The 23401-nt window shown below is 33.6% G+C and overlaps 1 protein-coding gene across 4 annotated transcripts in view; it reads right to left on the reverse strand.

Annotated features, from left to right (window-relative positions):
- Window positions 1–23401, reverse strand: part of LOC140056365 (uncharacterized) — a 66898-nt gene that overhangs the window by 31899 nt on the left and 11598 nt on the right. The window contains exon 1 of one of the 4 annotated variants that reach the window (XM_072101716.1): window positions 19403–20176. The exons of the other annotated variants lie outside the window; for them this stretch is intronic. The gene's annotated coding sequence lies outside the window, so the exon portion shown is untranslated. Of the gene's footprint in view, window positions 1–19402; window positions 20177–23401 lie in introns of those variants that run through there. 4 annotated transcript variants of the gene reach the window in all.

Here is a 23401-nt window from a genome sequence, read left to right on the forward strand (position 1 = left end):
GGCGTTTGTCGTGCGGATAACTAACTCGTCAAAGTGACGAGTTACATGTCTAGTCTGTATTATTCTTTCTTTCTGTCATTTTTGTGCAGAGCATATCTCAAAAACGTGTAAAATTAACATTTCATAACTTTGTCAACATATGGGTATTCACCTGAAGTTGTGCTTTTCTATTTCTGAATGACGTCAGAATTGCACAACATGACTTACGCGCGTTTTAACGAATTTCGCGTATTTAACATACATCGAAAACCATATAACAATTTAAATTGAAACTTAACAAAAGTTTTAGTTATATCTTGCGCTAACTGACTTTGTAAAAAAAATGGCATGTTTTACACGAAGTTACGCGCGCACGCGCGTTTAAAATTTCAAAACGCGAAAAATCAATTTCTAATCCACTTTCTACGCGTTTCATGTCATTTTGAGCAGGTAAAAAATTCCCACGCGTGCGCATTTTTTTACGCGCGCCGTGCGCACGTAGCGTTGAAAACAATTTTTTTCACGTGATTTATGTTTTTCCAGCCTTTTTTAGTAATTTTACCAACTTTTAAACGATTTAGACTTAAAATTACGTCATACGGGCACGTCGAATTGGATAATTTACGTGGGTTTTTGATGAAAAAGGTAAAAAATTCGTTAAAATTTGTCAAAATTATGCCTTTTTTTAAACAGTCGTAATTTCTAAACTTGACGGTCAACTTTTTGTGGATGACATATTCTTGAAGTTGATGAGGTGTAGATATCGGATCATGTAATAATATGGCTAACCGGACATTGTGACGTCATCGTATGGCCACGCGAATATAAAATATAGGATTTTTGTATCTTTCATCATAGCGCATGACATTTAATAGAGCGCATCTCCAATTATCTGTTTTCCATTTTTACCCCGATTTTTATATTATCTAGGTCAATCAACTATCTTTCGTATGAGTTAAAAATATTTTAATTTTTATGACGTCATCATGTCTAAAAATGTAAATAACGTGGGTCACTTATTTTCGTCTTTACAGTAAATTTCAATCTGTTATAGCTCGTCAGAATAAAACGTGATAATCATGATTAAAACGTTTTCTGGAAGCTATTGGATTGTAGATACGAATTTATGTAAACATTTTGCCAATCGGATGTTGTGACGTCATCATATGACCAGTTAAATAAAAAAAGTCGTATTTTCATCTTTTGCGTCATAATTCATCACATTTAAAAGAGCGCGCATCAATATTTTACGTATTTAAATTTCTTCTACACATTAATATGTTGTTGCCGAGATAATTTCCTTCCGAAATTGCTATCTTAGTATTTCATTTTGATACCGTCGCTATGTTAAAAATTGGAATAAATGGCGGGTCCAGTCATTTCACCTATTCTACACAGTATGTAATATGTATACAGATTATATTGTATATATAATATGACACAAAACTAGACATGTAACTCGTCACTTTGACGAGTTTGGTTATCCGCCGCGCAAGTGGTGCAACATTAACATTAAGGGGATAGGTTGAGGACAAAAGGAAGTGTTCACGTTGGCATTATGATCTGAACTGAAGAATATGATATGTTGTTATTGCTGAATTTTATTATTTAAATTCATATATAGTATACACAGTATATTCTGTATCCATATCACATACAGTGACATACAGTGTAGAATAGGTGAAATTACGGGACCTGCTATTTATTGCAATTTTTAACATGTTGACGGTTTTAAAATAAAACGCGAAGGTAGCAATTCCGAAAGGAAATTATCTCAGCAACAACGTATTAGCGTGTAGAAGAAATTTGAATACGTGAAATATTGATGCGCGCTCTTTTAAATGTAATGAATTATGACGCAAAAGATGAAAATACGACCTTTTTCATTTAACTGGCCATATGATGACGTCACAACATCCGATTGGCAACATTTTTACATAATTTCGTATCTACAATCCAATAGCTTCCAGAAAAAGTTTTAATCGTGATTATCACATTTTATTCTTACGAGCTATAACAGATTAAAATTTACTGTAAAGATGAAATTGATGCCACACGTGATTTAAATTTTTAGGCATGATGACGTCAAAAAAATTAAAATATTTTTAACTCATGCGAAAGATAGTTGATTGACCTAGACAATATCAAAATCAGGGTGAAAATGGAAAACGAATAGGTGGAGATGCGCTCTATTCAATGTGATGAGTTATGACGAAAGTTACAAAAATCCTAAATTTTATATTCGCGTGGCCATACGATGACGTCACAATGTCCGGTTAGCCATATTAATACCTGATCCGATATCTACAACTCATCTACTTCCAGAATATGTCATCCACAAAAAGTTGACCGTCTAGTTTAGAAATTACGACTGTTTAAAAAAAGGCATATTTTAAACGAATTTTTTAACCTTTTCATAAAAAACGCGCGCAAATTGTCCAATTCGACGTGCTCGTATGACGTATCTTTAAGTCGAAATTGTTTAAAATTTGGTAAAATTGCTAGAAAAGGCTGGAAAAACATAAATCACGCGAAAAAAATACGTTTTCAATGCTACGTGCGCACCGCACACGTAAAAATGTGCGCACGCGTGGGAATTTTTGACATGCTTAAAACGACATAAAACGCGTAGAAAGTTGATTATAAATTAATTTTGCGCATTTTGAAATTTTAAATACGCGTGCGCGCGTAACTTTGTGTAAAACACGCAATTTTTTTTCAACAGAAAGTTAGAGCATGATATAAATTAAACTTTTGCAAAGTTTCACTTTAAAATGTTATTTGGTTTTCGACATATGTTAGATACGAGAAAATCGTTAAATCGCGCGTACGTCACGTTGCGCAATTGTAAACATCATGAAAAGCTTCGCTTGACGACGTTACATAAATGTCAAAATGTTAACATAGTTACCGAAATGTTATGTTTGCGAGTTTTAGAGAAAAGCGTTACACAAAAATCATACAGAAAGAAAGAAGAAGAACTAGACATGAAACTCGTCACTTTGACGAGTTAGTTATCCGCTCGACAAACGCCACGTGCACGTCATACGTTAGAATATTGCACACAGAAAAATATTAAGGCATTATGACCTGAACTGAAGAATATGATATGTTGTTATTTCTGAATTCTGTTATTTTGTGTCATATAGTATACACAGTACAATCTGTATACATATCACAAACAGTGTAAAATAGGTGAAATTACGGGACCCGTATTTTATTTTAATTTTTAACATCTTGACGGTTTCAAAATGAAATGCAAAAGTAGAAACTTCTGAATGAAATTATCTCAGCAAAAACATATTAACGTATAGAAGAAATTTTAATACGTGAAATATTGATGCGCGCTCTTTTAAATGTAATGAAATATAATGCAAAAGATGAAAATACGACTTTTTTTATTTAACTGGCCATATGATGACGTCACAACATTCGATTGGCACAATTTACACATGATTTTGTATCTACAATACAATAGCTTCCTGAAAACGTTTTAATCGTGATTATCACATTTTATTCTTACGAGGTATAACAGATTAAAATTTACTGTAAAGATAAAATTAATGACCAACGTAATTTAAATTTTTAGGCAAGATGACGTTAAAAAAATTTAAAAATGTTTAATTCATGCAAAAGATAGTTGATTGACCTAGAATATATTAAAATCGGGGTGAAAATGGACAACGAATAAGTGGAGATGCGCTCTATTAAATGTGATGAGCTATGACGAAAGAGACAAAAATTCTATATTTTATATTGGCGTGGCCATACGATGACGTCACAATGTCCGGTTAGCCATATTAATGCATGATCCGATATCTACAACTCATCAACTTCCAGAATATGTAATTTGAAAAAAGTTCTCCATGTAGTTTAGAATCTATGACTGTTTAAAAATAGGCATAATTTTGACGAATTTTTGAACTTTTTCACCAAAAACGCGTGCAAATTATCTAATTCGACGTGCTCGTATGACGTAATTTTAAGTCGAAATTGTTTAAAATTTGGTAACATTACTAGAAAAGGCTGAAAAAACATAAATCACGTGAAAAAAATATGTTTTTAACGCTACGTGTGCACCGCGTGCGTAAAAATGTTCGCGCGCGTGGGAATTTTTGACATGCTCAAAATGACATGAAACGCATAGAAAGTTGATTGGAAGTTGATCTTTCGTATTCTAAAATTTTAAACGCGCGTGCGCGCGTAACTTTTTGTGAAACATGCTATTTTTAATCCATAGAAAGTTTGCGCTTGATATGACTTAAATTTTCACAAAGTGTCAAAACAAAATTATGTTTCGTTTTTAGTCTATGATCAATCATTGAAATTCATAAAATCGCGCGTAAGTCTCGTTGCGCAACTCTGACGTCATTCAAAAATAGGAGGTGCACAAGTTCGCGTAAATGTCGATATGTTGACAAAGTTACGATATGTTCTGTTTACACGTTTTAGAGAAACGCGGCGCACAAAAATGACAGAAGGAAAGAAGAACTAGACATGAAACTCGTCACTTTGACGAGTTAGTTATCCGCTCGACAAACGCCACGTGCACGTCATACGTTAGAATATTGCACACAAAAAAATATTAAGGCATTATGACCTGAACTGAAGAATATGATATGTTGTTGTTTCTGAATTCTGTTATTTTGTGTCATATAGTATACACAGTACAATCTGTATACATATCACAAACAGTGTAAAATAGGTGAAATTACGGGACCCGTATTTTATTGTAATTTTTAACATCTTGACGGTTTCAAAATGAAATGCAAAAGTAGAAATTTCAGAATGAAATTATCTCAGCAATAACATATTAACGTGTAGAAGAAATTTGAATACGTTAAATATTGATGCGCGCTCTTTTAAATGTAATGAAATATAACGCAAAAGATGAAAATACGACTTTTTTTATTTAACTGGCCATATGATGACGTCACAACATTCGATTAGCACAATTTACACATGATGTTGTATCTACAATACAATAGCTTCCTGAAAACGTTTTAATCGTGATTATCCCATTTTATTCTTACGAGCTATAACGGATTAAAATTTAATGTAAAGATGAAATTAATGACCAACGTAATTTAAATTTTTAGGCATGATGACGTTAAAAAAATTAAAAAAATTTTAATTCATGCAAAAGATAGTTGATCGACCTAGAATATATTAAAATCGGGGTGAAAATGGACAACGAATAAGTGGAGATGCGCTCTATTAAATGTGATGAGCTATGACGAAAGAGACAAAAATCCTATATTTTATATTCGCGTGGCCATACGATGACGTCACTATGTCCGGTTATCCATATTAATGCATGATCCGATATCTACAACTCATCAACTTCCAGAATATGTAATTAAAAAAAAGTTCTCCATGTAGTTTAGAATCTATGACTGTTTAAAAATAGGCATAATTTTGACGAATTTTTGAACTTTTTCACCAAAAACGCGTACAAATTATCTAATTCGACGTGCTCGTATGACGTAATTTTAAGTAGAAATTGTTTAAAAGTTGGTAACATTACCAGAAAAGGCTGAAAAAACATAAATCACGCGGAAAAAATATGTTTTTAACGCTACGTGTGCACCGCGTGCGTAAACATTTTCGCGCGCGTGGGAATTTTTGACATGCTCAAAATGACATGAAACGCATAGAAAGTTGATTAGAAGTTGATTTTTCGCACCCTAAAATTTTAAACGCGCGTGCGCGCGTAACTTTTTGTGAAACATGCTATTTTTAATCCATAGAAAGTTTGCGCTTGATATGACTTAAATTTTCACAAAGTGTCAAAACAAAATTATGTTTGGTTTTTAGTCTATGATCAATCATTGAAATTCATAAAATCGCGCGTAAGTCACGTTGCGCAACTCTGACGTCATTCAAAAATAGGAGGTGCACAAGTTCACGTAAATGTCGATATGTTGACAAAGTTACAATATGTTCTGTTTACACGTTTTAGAGAAACGCGACGCACAAAAATGACAGAAAGAAAGAAGTATAATACAGAAAAAAAATTTGATGAAACAGGACGATTACAAGGAGTTATCCGCTACTAAGCGGATAACTAACTAGACATGAAACTCGTCACGTTGACGAGTTAGTTATCCGCTCGACAAACGCCACGCGCACGTCATACGTTAGAATATTGCACACAGAAAAATATTAAGGCATTATGACCTGAACTGAAGAATATGATATGCTGTTAGTGCTGAATTCTGTCAATTTTGTGTCATATAGTATATACATGCAAACAGTATAATCTGTATACATATTACATACAGTGTAGAATAGGTGAAATTACGGGACCCGCCATTTATTCCAATTTTTAACATGGCGACGGTATCAAAATGAAACACTTAGATAGCAATTTCAGAAGGAAATTATCTCAGGAACAACATATTAACGTGTAGAAGAAATTTGAATACGTAAAATATAGATGCGCACCCTTTTAAATGTGATGAACTATTACGCAAAATATGAAAATACGTCTTTTTTTATTCAACTGGCCATATGATGACGTCCCAACATCCGATTGGCAAAATGTTTACATGAATTCGTATCTACAATCCAATAGCTTCCAGAAAACGTTTTAATCGTGATTATCACATTTTATTCTGATGAGCTATAACAGATTAAAATTTACTGTAAAGATAAATATAAGTGACCCACGTTATTTATATTTTTAGACATTATGACGTCATAAAAATAAAAAAATGTTTACTCTTGCGTAAGATAGTTGATTGACCTAGAAAATTTCAAAATCTGGGTTAAAATGGAATACGGATAAGTGGAGAAGCGCTCTATTAAATGAGATGCGCTATGACGAAAGATACAAAAATCCTATATTTTATATTCGCGTGGCCATACGATGACGTCACAATGTCCGGTTTGCCATATCAATGCATGATTCCTTATCTACAACTTATCATCTTCCTGGATATGTAATTTAAACAAAGTTCACCTCGTAGTTTAGAATCTATGATTGTTTAAAAAAAGGTATAATTTTGACAAATGTTTGAACTTTTTCCTCAAAAACGCACATAAATTATCCAATTCGACGTGCCCGTATGACGTAATTTGAAGTCGAAATTGTTTCAAAGTTGGTAAAATTACTATAAAAGGCTTGAAAACATAAATCACGAGAGAAAAATGGTTTTCAACGCTACGTTCGCACCGCGCGCGTAAAAAAAAGCGCGCGCGTGGGAATTTTTTACATGCTTAAAATGACATGAAACACGTAGAAAGTTGATTAGAAATTGATTTTTCGCATTTTGAATTTTAAATTAGCGTGCGCGCGTAACTTTGTGTAAAACACGCAATTTTTTATCCACAGAAAGTTAGCGCATGATATAAATTAAACTTTTGCTAAGTTTCAATTTAAATTGTTATATGGTTTTAAATCTATGTTAAATACGCGAAATTCATAAAATTGTGCGTAAGTCACGTTGCGCATTTCTCACGTCATTCACAATAGGAGGTGCACAACTTCACGTGAATGCCCATATGTTGACAAAGTTATGAAATGTTATGTTTACACGTTTTTTAGATACGCGAGACACAAAAATAGAGGAGAAATGCGCGTGCGCGCGTAACGTCTTGTAAAACATGGCATTTTTAATCCACAAAAAGTTTTCCCTTGATATGACTTAAATTTTTACAAAGTGTCAAAACAAATTTATGCTTGGTTTTTAGTCTATGATCAATCATAAAAAATCATAAAATCGCACGTAAGTCACGTTGCGCAACTCTGACGTCATTCAAAAATAGGAGGTGCACAACTTCACGTAAATGCCCATATGTTGACAAAGTAATGAAATGTTATGTTTACAAGTTTTTGAGATACGTGAGACACAAAAATGAGGGAGAAAGAAATAAGAAAAAAAAAAAAAAAAAGTAACAGGACGATTACAAGCAGTTATCCGCTACTAAGCGGATAACTAACTAGACATGAAACTCGTCACTTTGACGAGTTAGTTATCCGCACGACAAACGCCACGTGCACGTCATACGTTGGAATATTGCACACGGAAAAAGATTATGGCATTGTGACCTGAACTGAAGAATATGATATGTTTTTATTGCTGAATTCTGTTATTTTGTGTCATATAGTATACACAGTATAATCTGTATACATATCACATACAGTGTAGAATAGGTGAAATTACGGGACCCGCTATTTATTCAAATTTTTAACATATTGACGGTTTCAAAATGAAACGCGAATGTAGCAATTTCGGAAGGAAATTATCTCAGCAACAACATATTAACGTGTGGAAGAAATCTTTTAAATGTAATGAACTATGACGCAAAAGATGAAAATACGACTTTTTTTATTTAACTGGCCATATGATGACGTCACAACATCCGATTGGCAAAATGTTTACATGATTTCGTATCTACAATCCAATAGCTTCCAGAAAACATTTTAATCGTGATTATCCCATTTTGTTCTTACGAGCGATAACAGATTAAAATTTACTGTAAAGATGAAATTAATGACCCAAGTAATTAACATTTTTAGGCATGATGACGTTACAAATATTAAAATATTTTTAACTCATGCGAAAGGTAGTTGATTGACCTAGACAATATTAAAATCTCGGAGAAAATGGAATACGGATAAGCGTGATGCGCTCCATTGAATGTGATGAGCAATAACGAAAGAGACAAAAATCCTATATTTTATATTCGTGTGGCCATACGATGACGTCAAAATATCCTGTTAGCCATATTAATGTATGATTTGATATCTACAACTCATCAACTTCCAGAATATGTAATAAAAATAACTTTCACCGTTTAGTTTAGAAACTACGACTGTTTAAAAAAAGGCATAATTTTGACGATTTTTTTAGCTTTTTGATCAAAAACGCGCGTAAATTTTCCAATTCGACGTGCTCGTATGACGTAATTTAAAGTCACAAATGGTTTTAAAATGGTAAAATTACTCTAGAAGGCTGGAAAAACATAATTCATGAGAAAAAAAGATGTTTTTCACGGTACGTGGCCACCGCGCGCGTAAAAAAATGCGTGCACGTGGGAATTTTTGACATGCGCGAAATGTCATGAGTCGTGTAAAAAGTTGATTAAAAATTAATTTTACGCATTTTGAAACTTTAACTGCGCGTGCGCGCGTAACTTCTTGTAAAACATGCCATTTTTAATCAATAAAAAGTTTGCACTTGATATGACTTAAATTTTCACAAAGTGTCAAAACTAAATTATGCTTGGTTTTTAGTCTATGAGCAATCATAAAAAATCATAAAATCGCGCGTAAGTCACGTTGCGCAACTCTGACGTCATTCAAAAATAGGAGGTGCACAACTTCACGTAAATGCCCATATGTTGACAAAGTTATGAAATGTTATGTTTACCCATTTTAGAGATACGCTCTGCACAAAAAGTGAGGGAGAAAGACAGAAGAATAATATAAAATTGAAACAGGACGATTACAAGGAGTTATCCGCTACTAAGCGGATAACTAATAATACAGAAAAGAAAAAAAAATATGATGAAACAGGACGATTACAAGGAGTTATCCGCTACTAAGCGGATAACTAATAAAAAGTTGATGATGATGATGATGATGATGATGATGATTTCGTACAATCACAAGAGGTTATCCTGCAACTTCGTTGCGGATAACCAATAACAGAATTCAGCAATAACAACATATCATATTCTTCAGTTCAGGTCATATTGCCACAATCTTTTTCTGTGTGCAATATTCTAACGTATGACGTCTACGTGGCCTTTGTCGTGCGGATAACTAACTCGTCAAAGTGACGAGTTACATGTCTAGTTGGTTATCCGCAACGAAGTTGCAGGATAACCTCTTGTGATTGTACGAAATCATCATCATCATCATCATCATCATCATCAACTTTTTATTAGTTATCCGCTTAGTAGCGGATAACTCCTTGTAATCGTCCTGTTTCAATTTTATATTATTCTTCTGTCTTTCTCCCTCACTTTTTGTGCAGAGCGTATCTCTAAAATGGGTAAACATAACATTTCATAACTTTGTCAACATATGGGCATTTACGTGAAGTTGTGCACCTCCTATTTTTGAATGACGTCAGAGTTGCGCAACGTGACTTACGCGCGATTTTATGATTTTTTATGATTGCTCATAGACTAAAAACCAAGCATAATTTAGTTTTGACACTTTGTGAAAATTTAAGTCATATCAAGTGCAAACTTTTTATTGATTAAAAATGGCATGTTTTACAAGAAGTTACGCGCGCACGCGCAGTTAAAGTTTCAAAATGCGTAAAATTAATTTTTAATCAACTTTTTACACGACTCATGACATTTCGCGCATGTCAAAAATTCCCACGTGCACGCATTTTTTTACGCGCGCGGTGGCCACGTACCGTGAAAAACATCTTTTTTTCTCATGAATTATGTTTTTCCAGCCTTCTAGAGTAATTTTACCATTTTAAAACCATTTGTGACTTTAAATTACGTCATACGAGCACGTCGAATTGGAAAATTTACGCGCGTTTTTGATCAAAAAGCTAAAAAAATCGTCAAAATTATGCCTTTTTTTAAACAGTCGTAGTTTCTAAACTAAACGGTGAAAGTTATTTTTATTACATATTCTGGAAGTTGATGAGTTGTAGATATCAAATCATACATTAATATGGCTAACAGGATATTTTGACGTCATCGTATGGCCACACGAATATAAAATATAGGATTTTTGTCTCTTTCGTTATTGCTCATCACATTCAATGGAGCGCATCACGCTTATCCGTATTCCATTTTCTCCGAGATTTTAATATTGTCTAGGTCAATCAACTACCTTTCGCATGAGTTAAAAATATTTTAATATTTGTAACGTCATCATGCCTAAAAATGTTAATTACTTGGGTCATTAATTTCATCTTTACAGTAAATTTTAATCTGTTATCGCTCGTAAGAACAAAATGGGATAATCACGATTAAAATGTTTTCTGGAAGCTATTGGATTGTAGATACGAAATCATGTAAACATTTTGCCAATCGGATGTTGTGACGTCATCATATGGCCAGTTAAATAAAAAAAGTCGTATTTTCATCTTTTGCGTCATAGTTCATTACATTTAAAAGAACGCGCATCAATATTTCACGTGTTCAAATTTCTTCCACACGTTAATATGTTGTTGCTGAGATAATTTCCTTCCGAAATTGCTACATTCGCGTTTCATTTTGAAACCGTCAATATGTTAAAAATTTGAATAAATAGCGGGTCCCGTAATTTCACCTATTCTACACTGTATGTGATATGTATACAGATTATACTGTGTATACTATATGACACAAAATAACAGAATTCAGCAATAAAAACATATCATATTCTTCAGTTCAGGTCACAATGCCATAATCTTTTTCCGTGTGCAATATTCCAACGTATGACGTGCACGTGGCGTTTGTCGTGCGGATAACTAACTCGTCAAAGTGACGAGTTTCATGTCTAGTTCTTCTTCTTTCTTTCTGTATGATTTTTGTGTAACGCTTTTCTCTAAAACTCGCAAACATAACATTTCGGTAACTATGTTAACATTTTGACATTTATGTAACGTCGTCAAGCGAAGCTTTTCATGATGTTTACAATTGCGCAACGTGACGTACGCGCGATTTAACGATTTTCTCGTATCTAACATATGTCGAAAACCAAATAACATTTTAAAGTGAAACTTTGCAAAAGTTTAATTTATATCATGCGCTAACTTTCTGTTGAAAAAAAATTGCGTGTTTTACACAAAGTTACGCGCGCACGCGTATTTAAAATTTCAAAATGCGCAAAATTAATTTATAATCAACTTTCTACGCGTTTTATGTCGTTTTAAGCATGTCAAAAATTCCCACGCGTGCGCACATTTTTACGTGTGCGGTGCGCACGTAGCATTGAAAACGTATTTTTTTCGCGTGATTTATGTTTTTCCAGCCTTTTCTAGCAATTTTACCAAATTTTAAACAATTTCGACTTAAAGATACGTCATACGAGCACGTCGAATTGGACAATTTGCGCGCGTTTTTTATGAAAAGGTCAAAAAATTCGTTTAAAATATGCCTTTTTTTAAACAGTCGTAATTTCTCAACTAGACGGTCAACTTTTTGTGGATGACATATTCTGGAAGTAGATGAGTTGTAGATATCGGATCAGGTATTAATATGGCTAACCGGACATTGTGACGTCATCGTATGGCCACGCGAATATAAAATTTAGGATTTTTGTATCTTTCGTCATAACTCATCACATTGAATAGAGCGCATCTCCACCTATTCGTTTTCCATTTTCACCCTGATTTTGATATTGTCTAGGTCAATCAACTATCTTTCGCATGAGTTAAAAATATTTTAATTTTTTTGACGTCATCATGCCTAAAAATTTAAATCACGTGTGGCATCAATTTCATCTTTACAGTAAATTTTAATCTGTTATAGCTCGTAAGAATAAAATGTGATAATCACGATTAAAACTTTTTCTGGAAGCTATTGGATTGTAGATACGAAATTATGTAAAAATGTTGCCAATCGGATGTTGTGACGTCATCATATGGCCAGTTAAATGAAAAAGGTCGTATTTTCATCTTTTGCGTCATAATTCATTACATTTAAAAGAGCGCGCATCAATATTTCACGTATTCAAATTTCTTCTACACGCTAATACGTTGTTGCTGAGATAATTTCCTTTCGGAATTGCTACCTTCGCGTTTTATTTTAAAACCGTCAACATGTTAAAAATTGCAATAAATAGCAGGTCCCGTAATTTCACCTATTCTACACTGTATGTCACTGTATGTGATATGGATACAGAATATACTGTGTATACTATATATGAATTTAAATAATAAAATTCAGCAACTAGACATGTAACTCGTCACTTTGACGAGTTTGGTTATCCGCCGCGCCGCGCAAGTGGTGCAACATTAACATTAAGGGGATAGGTTGAGGACAAAAGGAAGTGTTCACGTTGGTATTATGACCTGAACTGAAGAATATGATATGTTGTTATTGCTGAATTTTATTATTTAAATTCATATATAGTATACACAGTATAATCTGTATCCATATCACATACAGTGTAGAATAGGTGAAATTACGGGACCCGCTATTTATTGCAATTTTTAACATGTTGACGGTTTTAAAATGAAACGCGAAGGTAGCAATTCCGAAAGGAAATTATCTCAGCAACAACGTATTAGCGTGTAGAAGAAATTTGAATACGTGAAATATTGATGCGCGCTCTTTTAAATGTAATGAATTATGACGCAAAAGATGAAAATACGACCTTTTTTATTTAACTGGCCATATGATGACGTCACAACATCCGATTGGCAAAATTTTTACATAATTTCGTATCTACAATCCAATAGCTTCAAGACAAAGTTTTAATCGTGATTATCACATTTTATTCTTACGAGCTATAACAGATTAAAATTTACTGTAAAGATGAAATTAATGCCACACGTGATTTAAATTTTTAAGGACGATGACGTAAAAAAAATTAAAATAACTTTAACTCATGCGAAAGATAGTTGATTGACCTAGACAATATCAAAATCGGGGTAAAAATGGAAAACGGATAAGTGGAGATGCGCTCTATTCAATATGATGAGCTATGACGAAAGATACAAAATCCTAAATTTTATATTTGCGTGGCCATACGATGACATCACAATGTCCGGTTAGCCATATTAATACCTGATCCAATATCTACAACTCATCTACTTCCAGAAAATGCCATCCACAAAAAGTTGACCGTTTAGTTTAGAAATTACGACTGTTTAAAAAAAGGCATATTTTAAACGAATTTTTTAACGTTTTCATAAAAAACGCGCGCAAATTGTCCAATTCGACGTGCTCGTATGACGTATCTTTAAGTCAAAATTGTTTAAAATTTGGTAAAATTACTAGAAAAGGCTGGAAAAACATAAATCACGCGAAAAAAATACGTTTTCAATGCTACGTGCGCTCCGCACACGTAAAAATGTGCGCATGCGTGGGAATTTTTGACATGCTTAAACCGATAAGAAACGCGTAGAAAGTTGATTAGAAATTAATTTTGCGCATTTTGAAATTTTAAATGCGCGTGCGCGCGTAACTTTGTGTAAAACACGCAATTTTTTTTCAACAGAAAGTTAGCGCATGATATAAATTAAACTTTTGCAAAGTTTCACTTTAAAATGTTATTTGGTTTTCGACATATGTTAAATACGAGAAAATCGTTAAATCGCGCGTACGTCACGTTGCGCGATTGTAAACATCATGAAAAGCTTCGCTTGACGACGTTACATAAATGTCAAAATGTTAACATAGTTAACAAAATGTTATGTTTGCAAGTTTTAGAGAAAAGCGTTACACAAAAATCATACAGAAAGAAAGAAGATTAAGAAAAAGACTAGACATGTAACTCGTCACTTTGACGAGTTTGGTTATCCGCCGCGCAAGTGGTGCAACATTAACATTAAGGGGATAGGTTGAGGACAAAAGGAAGTGTTCACGTTGGCATTATGATCTGAACTGAAGAATATGATATGTTGTTATTGCTGAATTTTATTATTTAAATTCATATATAGTATACACAGTATATTCTGTATCCATATCACATACAGTGACATACAGTGTAGAATAGGTGAAATTACGGGACCTGCTATTTATTGCAATTTTTAAGATGTTGATGGTTTTAAAATGAAAAGCGAAGTTAGCAATTCCGAAAGCAAATTATCTCAGCAACAACGTATTAGCGTGTAGAAGAAATTTGAATACGTTAAATATTGATGCGCGCTCTTTTAAATGTAATGAATTATGACGAAAAAGATGAAAATACGACCTTTTTTATTTAACTGGCCATATGATGACGTCACAACATCCGATTGGCAACATTTTTACATAATTTCATATCTACAATCCAATAGCTTCCAGAAAAAGTTTTAATCGTGATTATCACATTTTATTCTTACGAGCTATAACAGATTAAAATTTACTGTAAAGATGAAATTGATGCCACACGTGATTTAAATTTTTAGGCATGATGACGTCAAAAAAATTAAAATATTTTTAACTCATGCGAAAGATAGTTGATTGACCTAGACAATATCAAAATCGGGGTGAAAATGGAAAACGGATAAGTGGAGATGCGCTCTATTCAATGTGATGAGCTATGACGAAAGATATAAAAATACTAAATTTTATATTCGCGTGGCCATACGATGACGTCACAATGTCCGGTTAGCCATATTAATACCTGATCCGATATCTACAACTCATCTACTTCCAGAATATGTCATCCACAAAAATTTGACCGTCTAGTTTAGAAATTACGACTGTTTAAAAAAAGGCATATTTTAAACGAATTTTTTAACCTTTTTATAAAAAACGCGCGCAAATTGTTCAATTCGACGTGCTCGTATGACGTATCTTTAAGTCGAAATTGTTTAAAATTTGGTAAAATTACTAGAAAAGGCTGGAAAAACATAAATCACGCGAAAAAAATACGTTTTCAATGCTACGTGCGCATCGCACACGTAGAAATGTGCGCACGCGTGGGAATTTTTGACATGCTTAAAATGACATGAAACGCGTAGAAAGTTGATTATAAATTAATTTTGCGCATTTTGAAATTTTAAATGTGCGTGCGCGCGTAACTTTGTGTAAAACACGCAATTTTTTTTCAACAGAAATTTAGCGCATGATATAAATTAAACTTTTGAAAAGTTTCACTTTAAAATGTTATTTGGTTTTCGACATATGTTAAATACGATAAAATCGTTAAATCGCGCGTACGTCACGTTGCGCAATTGTAAACATCATGAAAAGCTTCGCTTGACGACGTTACATAAATGTCAAAATGTTAACATAGTTAACAAAATGTTATGTTTGCGAGTTTTAGAGAAAAGCGTTACACAAAAATCATACAGAAAGAAAGAAGAAGAACTAGACATGTAACTCGTCACTTTGACGAGTTTGGTTATCCGCCGCGCCGCGCAAGTGGTGCAACATTAACATTAAGGGGATAGGTTGAGGACAAAAGGAAGTGTTCACGTTGGCATTATGACCTGAACTGAAGAATATGATATGTTGTTATTGCTGAATTTTATTATTTAAATTCATATATAGTATACACAGTATAATCTGTATCTATCACATACAGTGACATACATAGAATAGGTGAAATTACGGGACCCGCTATTTATTGCAATTTTTAACATGTTTACGGTTTTAAAATGAAACGCGAAGGTAGCAATTCCGAAAGGAAATTATCTCAGCAACAACGTATTAGCGTGTAGAAGAAATTTGAATACGTGAAATATTGATGCGCGCTCTTTTAAATGTAATGAATTATGACGCAAAAGATGAAAATACGACCTTTTTTATTTAACTGGCCACATGATGACGTCACAACATCCGATTGGCAACATTTTTACATAATTCCGTATCTACAATCCAATAGCTTCCAGAAAAAGTTTTAATCGTGATTATCACATTTTATTCTTACGAGCTATAACAGATTAAAATTTACTGTAAAGATGAAATTAATGCCACACGTGATTTACATTTTTAGGCATGATGACGTCAAAAAAATTAAAATATTTTTAACTCATGCGAAAGATACTTGATTGACCTAGACAATATCGAAATCGGGGTGAAAATGGAAAACGGATAAGTGGAGATGCGCTCTATTCAATGTGATGAGCTATGACGAAAGATACAAAAATCCTAAATTTTATATTCGTGTGGCCATACGATGACGTCACAATGTCCGGTTAGCCATATTAATACCTGATCCGATATCTACAACTCATCTACTTCCAGAATATGCCATCCACAAAAAGTTGACCGTCTAGTTTAGAAATTACGACTGTTTAAAAAAAGGCATATTTAAACGAATTTTTTAACCTTTTCATAAAAAACGCGCGCAAATTGTCCAATTTGACGTGCTCGTATGAGGTATCTTTAAGTCGAAATTGTTTAAAATTTGGTAAAATTACTAGAAAAGGCTGGAAAAATATAAATCACGCGAAAAAAATACGTTTTCAATGCTACGTGCGTACCGCACACGTAAAAATGTGCGCACGCGTGGGAATTTTTGACATGCTTAAAACAACATGGAACGCGTAGAAAGTTGATTTTAAATTAATTTTGCGCATTTTGAAATTTTAAATGCGCGTGCGCGCGTAACTTTGTGTAAAACACGCAATTTTTTTTCAACAGAAAGTTAGCGCATGATATAAATTAAACTTTTGCAAAGTTTCAAGTTGAAATGTTATTTGGTTGTCGAGCTATGTTAAATACGACAAAATCGTTAAATCGCGCGTAAGTCACGTTGCGCAATTGTAAACATCATGAAAAGCTTCGCTGCACATCTTCATGTGCATGACGATATGTTGAGAAAGTTACAAAATGTTATGTTTGCAAGTTTTAGAGAAAAGCGTTCCACAAAAATCATACAGAAAGAAAGAAGAGAAATAAAAAGTTGATGTTGATGATGATTTCGTACAATCACAAGAGGTTATCCTGCAACTTCGTTGCGGATAACCAATGATGATGATTTCGTACAATCACAAGAGGTTATCCTGCAACTTCGTTGCGGATAACCAATAACAACATATCATATTCTTCAGTTCAGATCATAATGCCAACGTGAACACTTCCTTTTGTCCTCAACCTATCCCCTTAATGTTAATGTTGCACCACTTGCGCGGCGGATAACCAAACTCGTCAAAGTGACGAGTTACGTGTCTAGTTTATTTATTCTTTCCTTAGCACTATTTTGTCCGTGCATTATCTTGGCATCAGTTTCATCTAGCTAAGTCAAGTTTTCAGAGTATATTCCTTATGGCCAGGAATCGATGTGGTTATATTTTCACGATGCGTAATCAAAAATTACGCGGTCTACGCGCGATTTTACGAAATCACGTTTGTAATCATATCTTCACAAGCATGAATCACAATTAAACAAAATTTGGTACTCATAAATTTCAGGTCATATTTCATCATATGGCAATTAAATTACGTGCGTAGCGCATATAACGCTTGCGTACGCGCGCTTAAAATGTTCAAAATTGTCAAAATTTATTTTCGATGAAATTAGAGTACGTTTCAGGCAATTTTAAGCGTTTAAAAAATTGCCATGAGTGCGCAGATTTTTGCACGCGCACTGCGCGTTAAACGTTAATGCGCACTCTTTTTGCCCGATTTCTGTTTTACAATCTTTCTTTAATAATATCATCATATTTGATTCAGGTTTCAACTCGAAATTGCGTTATACGAGCACGTCAAAAGTGACTGGCTACGCACGTATAAGTTAACAAAATGGTGAAAATATGCTAAATTTTTAAATTAATATATATCGTCAGAATGCAGGGGAACACCTATTTTTTATTTCATTTTCTTGAAGTGTATGTATCATATGTATGATTTATTATCAAATTAAGAGAACAAAAGTTGATTAAGTCATCATTAATTGCATATTAAATTAAAAAAACATAATTTCGACAATCAAACAAATTATGACATTTTCTTAGGCCAAAATAACAAACTTAACATTAACTTTCTTCCTTCAAAAATTCATATATCAGGGAAAATTTTCATTAAACAATTTTGTTTAGCAATATTGCTAATCAAATTGATTTTTAAGTCGAGAAACATAGTTTTGTATTGTATTTTTTGCTACACAATTTTCAAAATGTGTAGCAATAAGGTTGTTTTGTATAGCTTTTTGCTACGCTACACTGGCGAAAATGTTCCCTGTATATTAAAGTTAAAAGTATGTAGTTTGACAGTGCATCATTTGTATACATTTTAAAGATGTCATCATAGTAAAAAATTATAATTCATTTCGGTATGTAATAATCTATTTGCATCAAAGTGGTTACTGCATAGTAAATACACGGAGGAATTTTTCTACAACTTTTAGTCAGTTGTGTACGGCTCGGTGGTCTGTGCTCGTGTCTATGGCATTCAAGGTACCGAGATCGAGTCTCACCTTGGGAACCGAAATAAGATTTTTTTTTTATTATCCGTATTGTTTGTTCAAATTTATTTCTTAGTGTATAGATTATACACATGATTTATAATGAAATCTAGATAAAAATTAACTTATGTCTTTATTATTATGTAACAACAAATGTGGTTTATGACATTATACGCATATGGATCTTTGATCGGATTGTGATACCGGCTATGGTGTTCGCGTTAGCAAGGTCCTATCATATATTATAAATAATTAAAGATTCTGAGAAAATCAATCAATCAATATATCTTTTAAAAATCAATTATCTTTATTTAAACCAATGCATATAACCTATAATTCGTCATAGTGACGAATTAAATCTAGTTACATTTGTTTGCAGAAACGTCTGCTGTCACTAACTACAAGGTCAACTTTCATTAGAATAAATAATAAACAATATTACAATACCTTACGTACAAGTGCGGAAATATTGTAGTCATGACAACCAAGTACCGTGCAACAGTCCAATAGAGATAACAGGCTTTAATCACAATTAGTCACGTGTCTTATATCCCAATATGAATCCAAGGCTTAAAGAATCTTTCTATTGCAGAAAATATTATGTAGAAATTGTAAACACCAACATCGTCAACAAAATACGTTTCTGATGATGATACAGACTCCACTCACTGTAGGCCTAGTAATAGTGGTTTAAAATGCAATAAACTTGGAGATGATGGCCTGGATCATTCCAATTTACTTGTGCAGATCACGAAACAGACTTGGCAGACTTAGCAAGCTACATGCGCATTCCGAAAGTGTGACATTCTTATCGCATATTCCCTGAATTCCAGGCACTTGCTAAATACTATACAGATGAGCCGCTTCTTTGCGATTAGGTAAAATTCCTTTAAAGAGCAACAAATATCGTTGTGAATCGTCTGGCTCGCTGAATGTAACTGAAGACCAGGCGTGTTGCCCTATATTAAGGTCAATGACCGGATAAAGATGTTCCGTTTCGCTTTTGAGTTAAGTACATTCCAACGTGCTCAAGTGTTGACTCACAACCCATAGACACGCCCAGTACACTAATATTGCGGAGAAATATGTCAATAGAAATGTATATAAAAGTCTTTTAATTTAACTGGATGTATCGATGGTTGACAAACCGCAAATTATTGTTAATTATTATTTGGCAAGAATTCGTTGAAATGGCAAAGGGTTTAGAAAGTTGATGATTAATGAGGTTCTTTCATTTCATGCTCTGATGATGTAAAGAACTTCAGAACAGCGCTTTTATTTAATGCTGTTATACAGCAGTATACTAGAAACCCCTTTATAAAACAACTCCTATTAAGGGGACACTTTCCCGTGGAACGACGAGAATCAACATATTAAACTAACAAGAAATTCATGTTTTAACACAAACACATGGTTCTATTTAGAGGACACTCCTATTTGAATGGAATACTTTACGAATGTGTTCTCTTAATATTGAGATTCTTCAATGGCGTAAACGGGCATGAAATGTAATGGTTTAAAATTTAAACATTTTACTTTCCTTGAAACACCAAGTTTGGGACTCGCATTTGTTAAAAAAAATTGCATAAACATTCGTTGCTAAAAAAACAAATTGAAACAGAAAATATTTTTTTTAAAACACAAATATAATAAACTCTATATAGATTTCTACTACTACTACAGTAGTACATATCCTTGGATGGCAGTATGAATTACACTCAAAATATTTTCTAATTGAGGACGAAATAAAGTGATTTTATTTTTCACTAACGGATTAGTTTGTTTTGATATTTCTATCTTGTATTATTTTCACTAGGCCTATAGCAAAGGAAAATAAAATCAAATTGAAAATGTTTAGCAATACAAACAAAAAACAATATATAAAGTTTCCTACACTCTAAAAAATAATTGAAAACAGAATGTTCCCTGTATAATTTCCAAACATTGGAATTAACATTTCTCCTAGTATCTGAATATGAATATATTTTTGTCTTACAGAACCAAACAAAGCAAATGTGTGATTAAAATTCGTTGAATGTTTACGAAACATGGAATTGCTAACTTGCAAATCCATCACGCACAATTTCGGCCGTTATAACCGTATCCATACATGTTAATTACCCAACAAACTTAAAGATGACGCAATCAAAAATAAGAATTCAAGTAATGAGTGACGTTAATATCACATTGACAAATTACTGCCTTTGTTCTGAAAACATTTAAACGCAAAATAACATACCTAGGGTTTCATTATGTCACTCTGTAAAGTCGCAAATGATCGTGTCTTATCCTATCATAACATAATTAGTGTCTTTGTCAACATAGCGATGATAACAAGAATTTACGTGCAAAACGTGTTCAACAACCTTTAAACGCGTTTTAAATGTAATGATAACGCGTCAGCAGAGGTTATTTGTCATCTGATGATACAATTAAAATCAACCAAGTGACCAATTAACGTCAATTGTGTTAACTGAATCGTTAAAAAACGTAAATTATTGTTTTCCAGTTCATGTTGACATTTTCTTTGTAAGAATAATTTTAACGTTTAATATTTTCAATTTTTAAATACAACTCATCATCAGTATTGATCAATAATCATTAAACGTACCTAGATCTTCACTAGGGCGTGATCTGTAATCTTTTGTTATCCGTGGGAACTAGGTTTAGATATCTTAACACTACAACAATAAAGAAACAAAGGAAACACAAACAATGGTACTATTCTATCTAATAAATGGTCATAATCTATCATGCTGCTAGAACAACTTCTTGTCAACAAAAATGATTTTGCATTTGGATGATAATTTGCAAAATTATAGGCCTAGGCCTAAATAAATCTTCCTATCAACGTCTAAATTAAAACGGTATAGCCCTAGAAGAAAACGCCTTTGGAACAACCAGAAATAGACAAATATTAATATACACTGTCCAACCATTTATCTCATGGTCCGTAATCGATTCCAGCAGCCAAAGAGAGGCCTCGTAGTATTTTTACAGGCTGGACCGGCGGCGGCGGCACGTTCTCGCTTTGTTAAAAGTGTCCACGCGCGCTTGAACAAACGTGATCACCTAACACGAATAATGTCCTAGCACAAAGGCATGACGAGCAAACCTGCGTAATATACCTCACTAAAATCAACCAAAAAGAAAGTATTTACCGATGTGGCAGTAATTCGTTTACTGTATCTCATATTCAATTGTCAGAATCTTTGTTTTTCATTACTGAACAATGGATATATGAACCAGATTTAAATGGACTAAATTTATTGATAAAAACACAAGACAAAGAGTAGTGTAAACGAATCATTAGCAAAAGGTTGCGAAAGGGCCGACCAGGCAAATAAGTCGTTCAGGGTAAAAATATAATATTTCCGAGAACAAAAGGAAACAGGTAAATTGATGAATAAACCGGTATTTTAACCCAGATAAGAAGAAAAGTCCGCGACACGTATGCCTTTTAAAAATGTGATCACATTCCAAAGATTGGAAAGGGTCCAACTTGCAAACTACAGTTACTGTATAACAAAATCACACTTTATGAAAGAATAGGAATAGTAATACTAAACGTATAGTATACTGTCTTCTCCAATTACGCGATAACTCAAAAGGGTGGAGTCGAAATAGCCAAATTAATTATCTATACTAGATATTATAAGAATGACAATAACGTTTGACTCACCAACAATGTCGTTTTCTTTGTTTAACGAGTCTGTAGAAAAACTTTGCGACTCAGGACACCATAATGACGTGTGTGCAGATTAAAAACCCGTAGGTGTAAATAAATGGTGGCAAAACCAGTAAATATAGCATCAACGAAATAAAGAATAACGCTTTGTGAGTTTTTAAAGGTAGCCTATGGCAAGTCGTTCTCGATTCGGTGGACTAGGGACCCCAAAGCGCTAATCCGATCAAACTAATAGCTACCAACGGGCGGCCTAGATCTAGGCCTGTAACAAAGGCCATTTCCTCGTCGAATTCCAACTCACTCCGTTGCCGAAAGCAGTAACTTGTAAGTGTTGTAGCCGCTAGGCTAGCTCAACCCAGGTCAATTGGACCCTCAAGCTTAACTACACTGAGCCCAATATATCCATCCCAGGTATGCGTAACTGCATTGAAAAGACAAATTACATTGTTATATCCGATATTATTAAAGGCTATAGTAACAGTTTGACACGAGATAAGGTAGGTATTAGATCCTGCTATACTTACACAGAATGATGAATAACTACTTTCTCAATTGAAACATCATTCTGAGTGTTTTAATTGTCCGAGATGGATTTAAAAGATATTATAGGTAACATATTGTCTGCTGCGAGTTGTCAACGGGGTCGTCATCCAGGTATCTCTCAACGGGGTCACCATCCAGGTACCTGGTGAGATTAACAAGCAATGTTGCAGCGGCTTGAAGCAAAAATTAAAAGAAAACACTGTCCTAGCAAACACAACTGGATC

Source organism: Antedon mediterranea, chromosome 8 (genome assembly GCF_964355755.1).
Source record: "Antedon mediterranea chromosome 8, ecAntMedi1.1, whole genome shotgun sequence".
NCBI classification, from domain to species: domain Eukaryota; kingdom Metazoa; phylum Echinodermata; class Crinoidea; order Comatulida; family Antedonidae; genus Antedon; species Antedon mediterranea.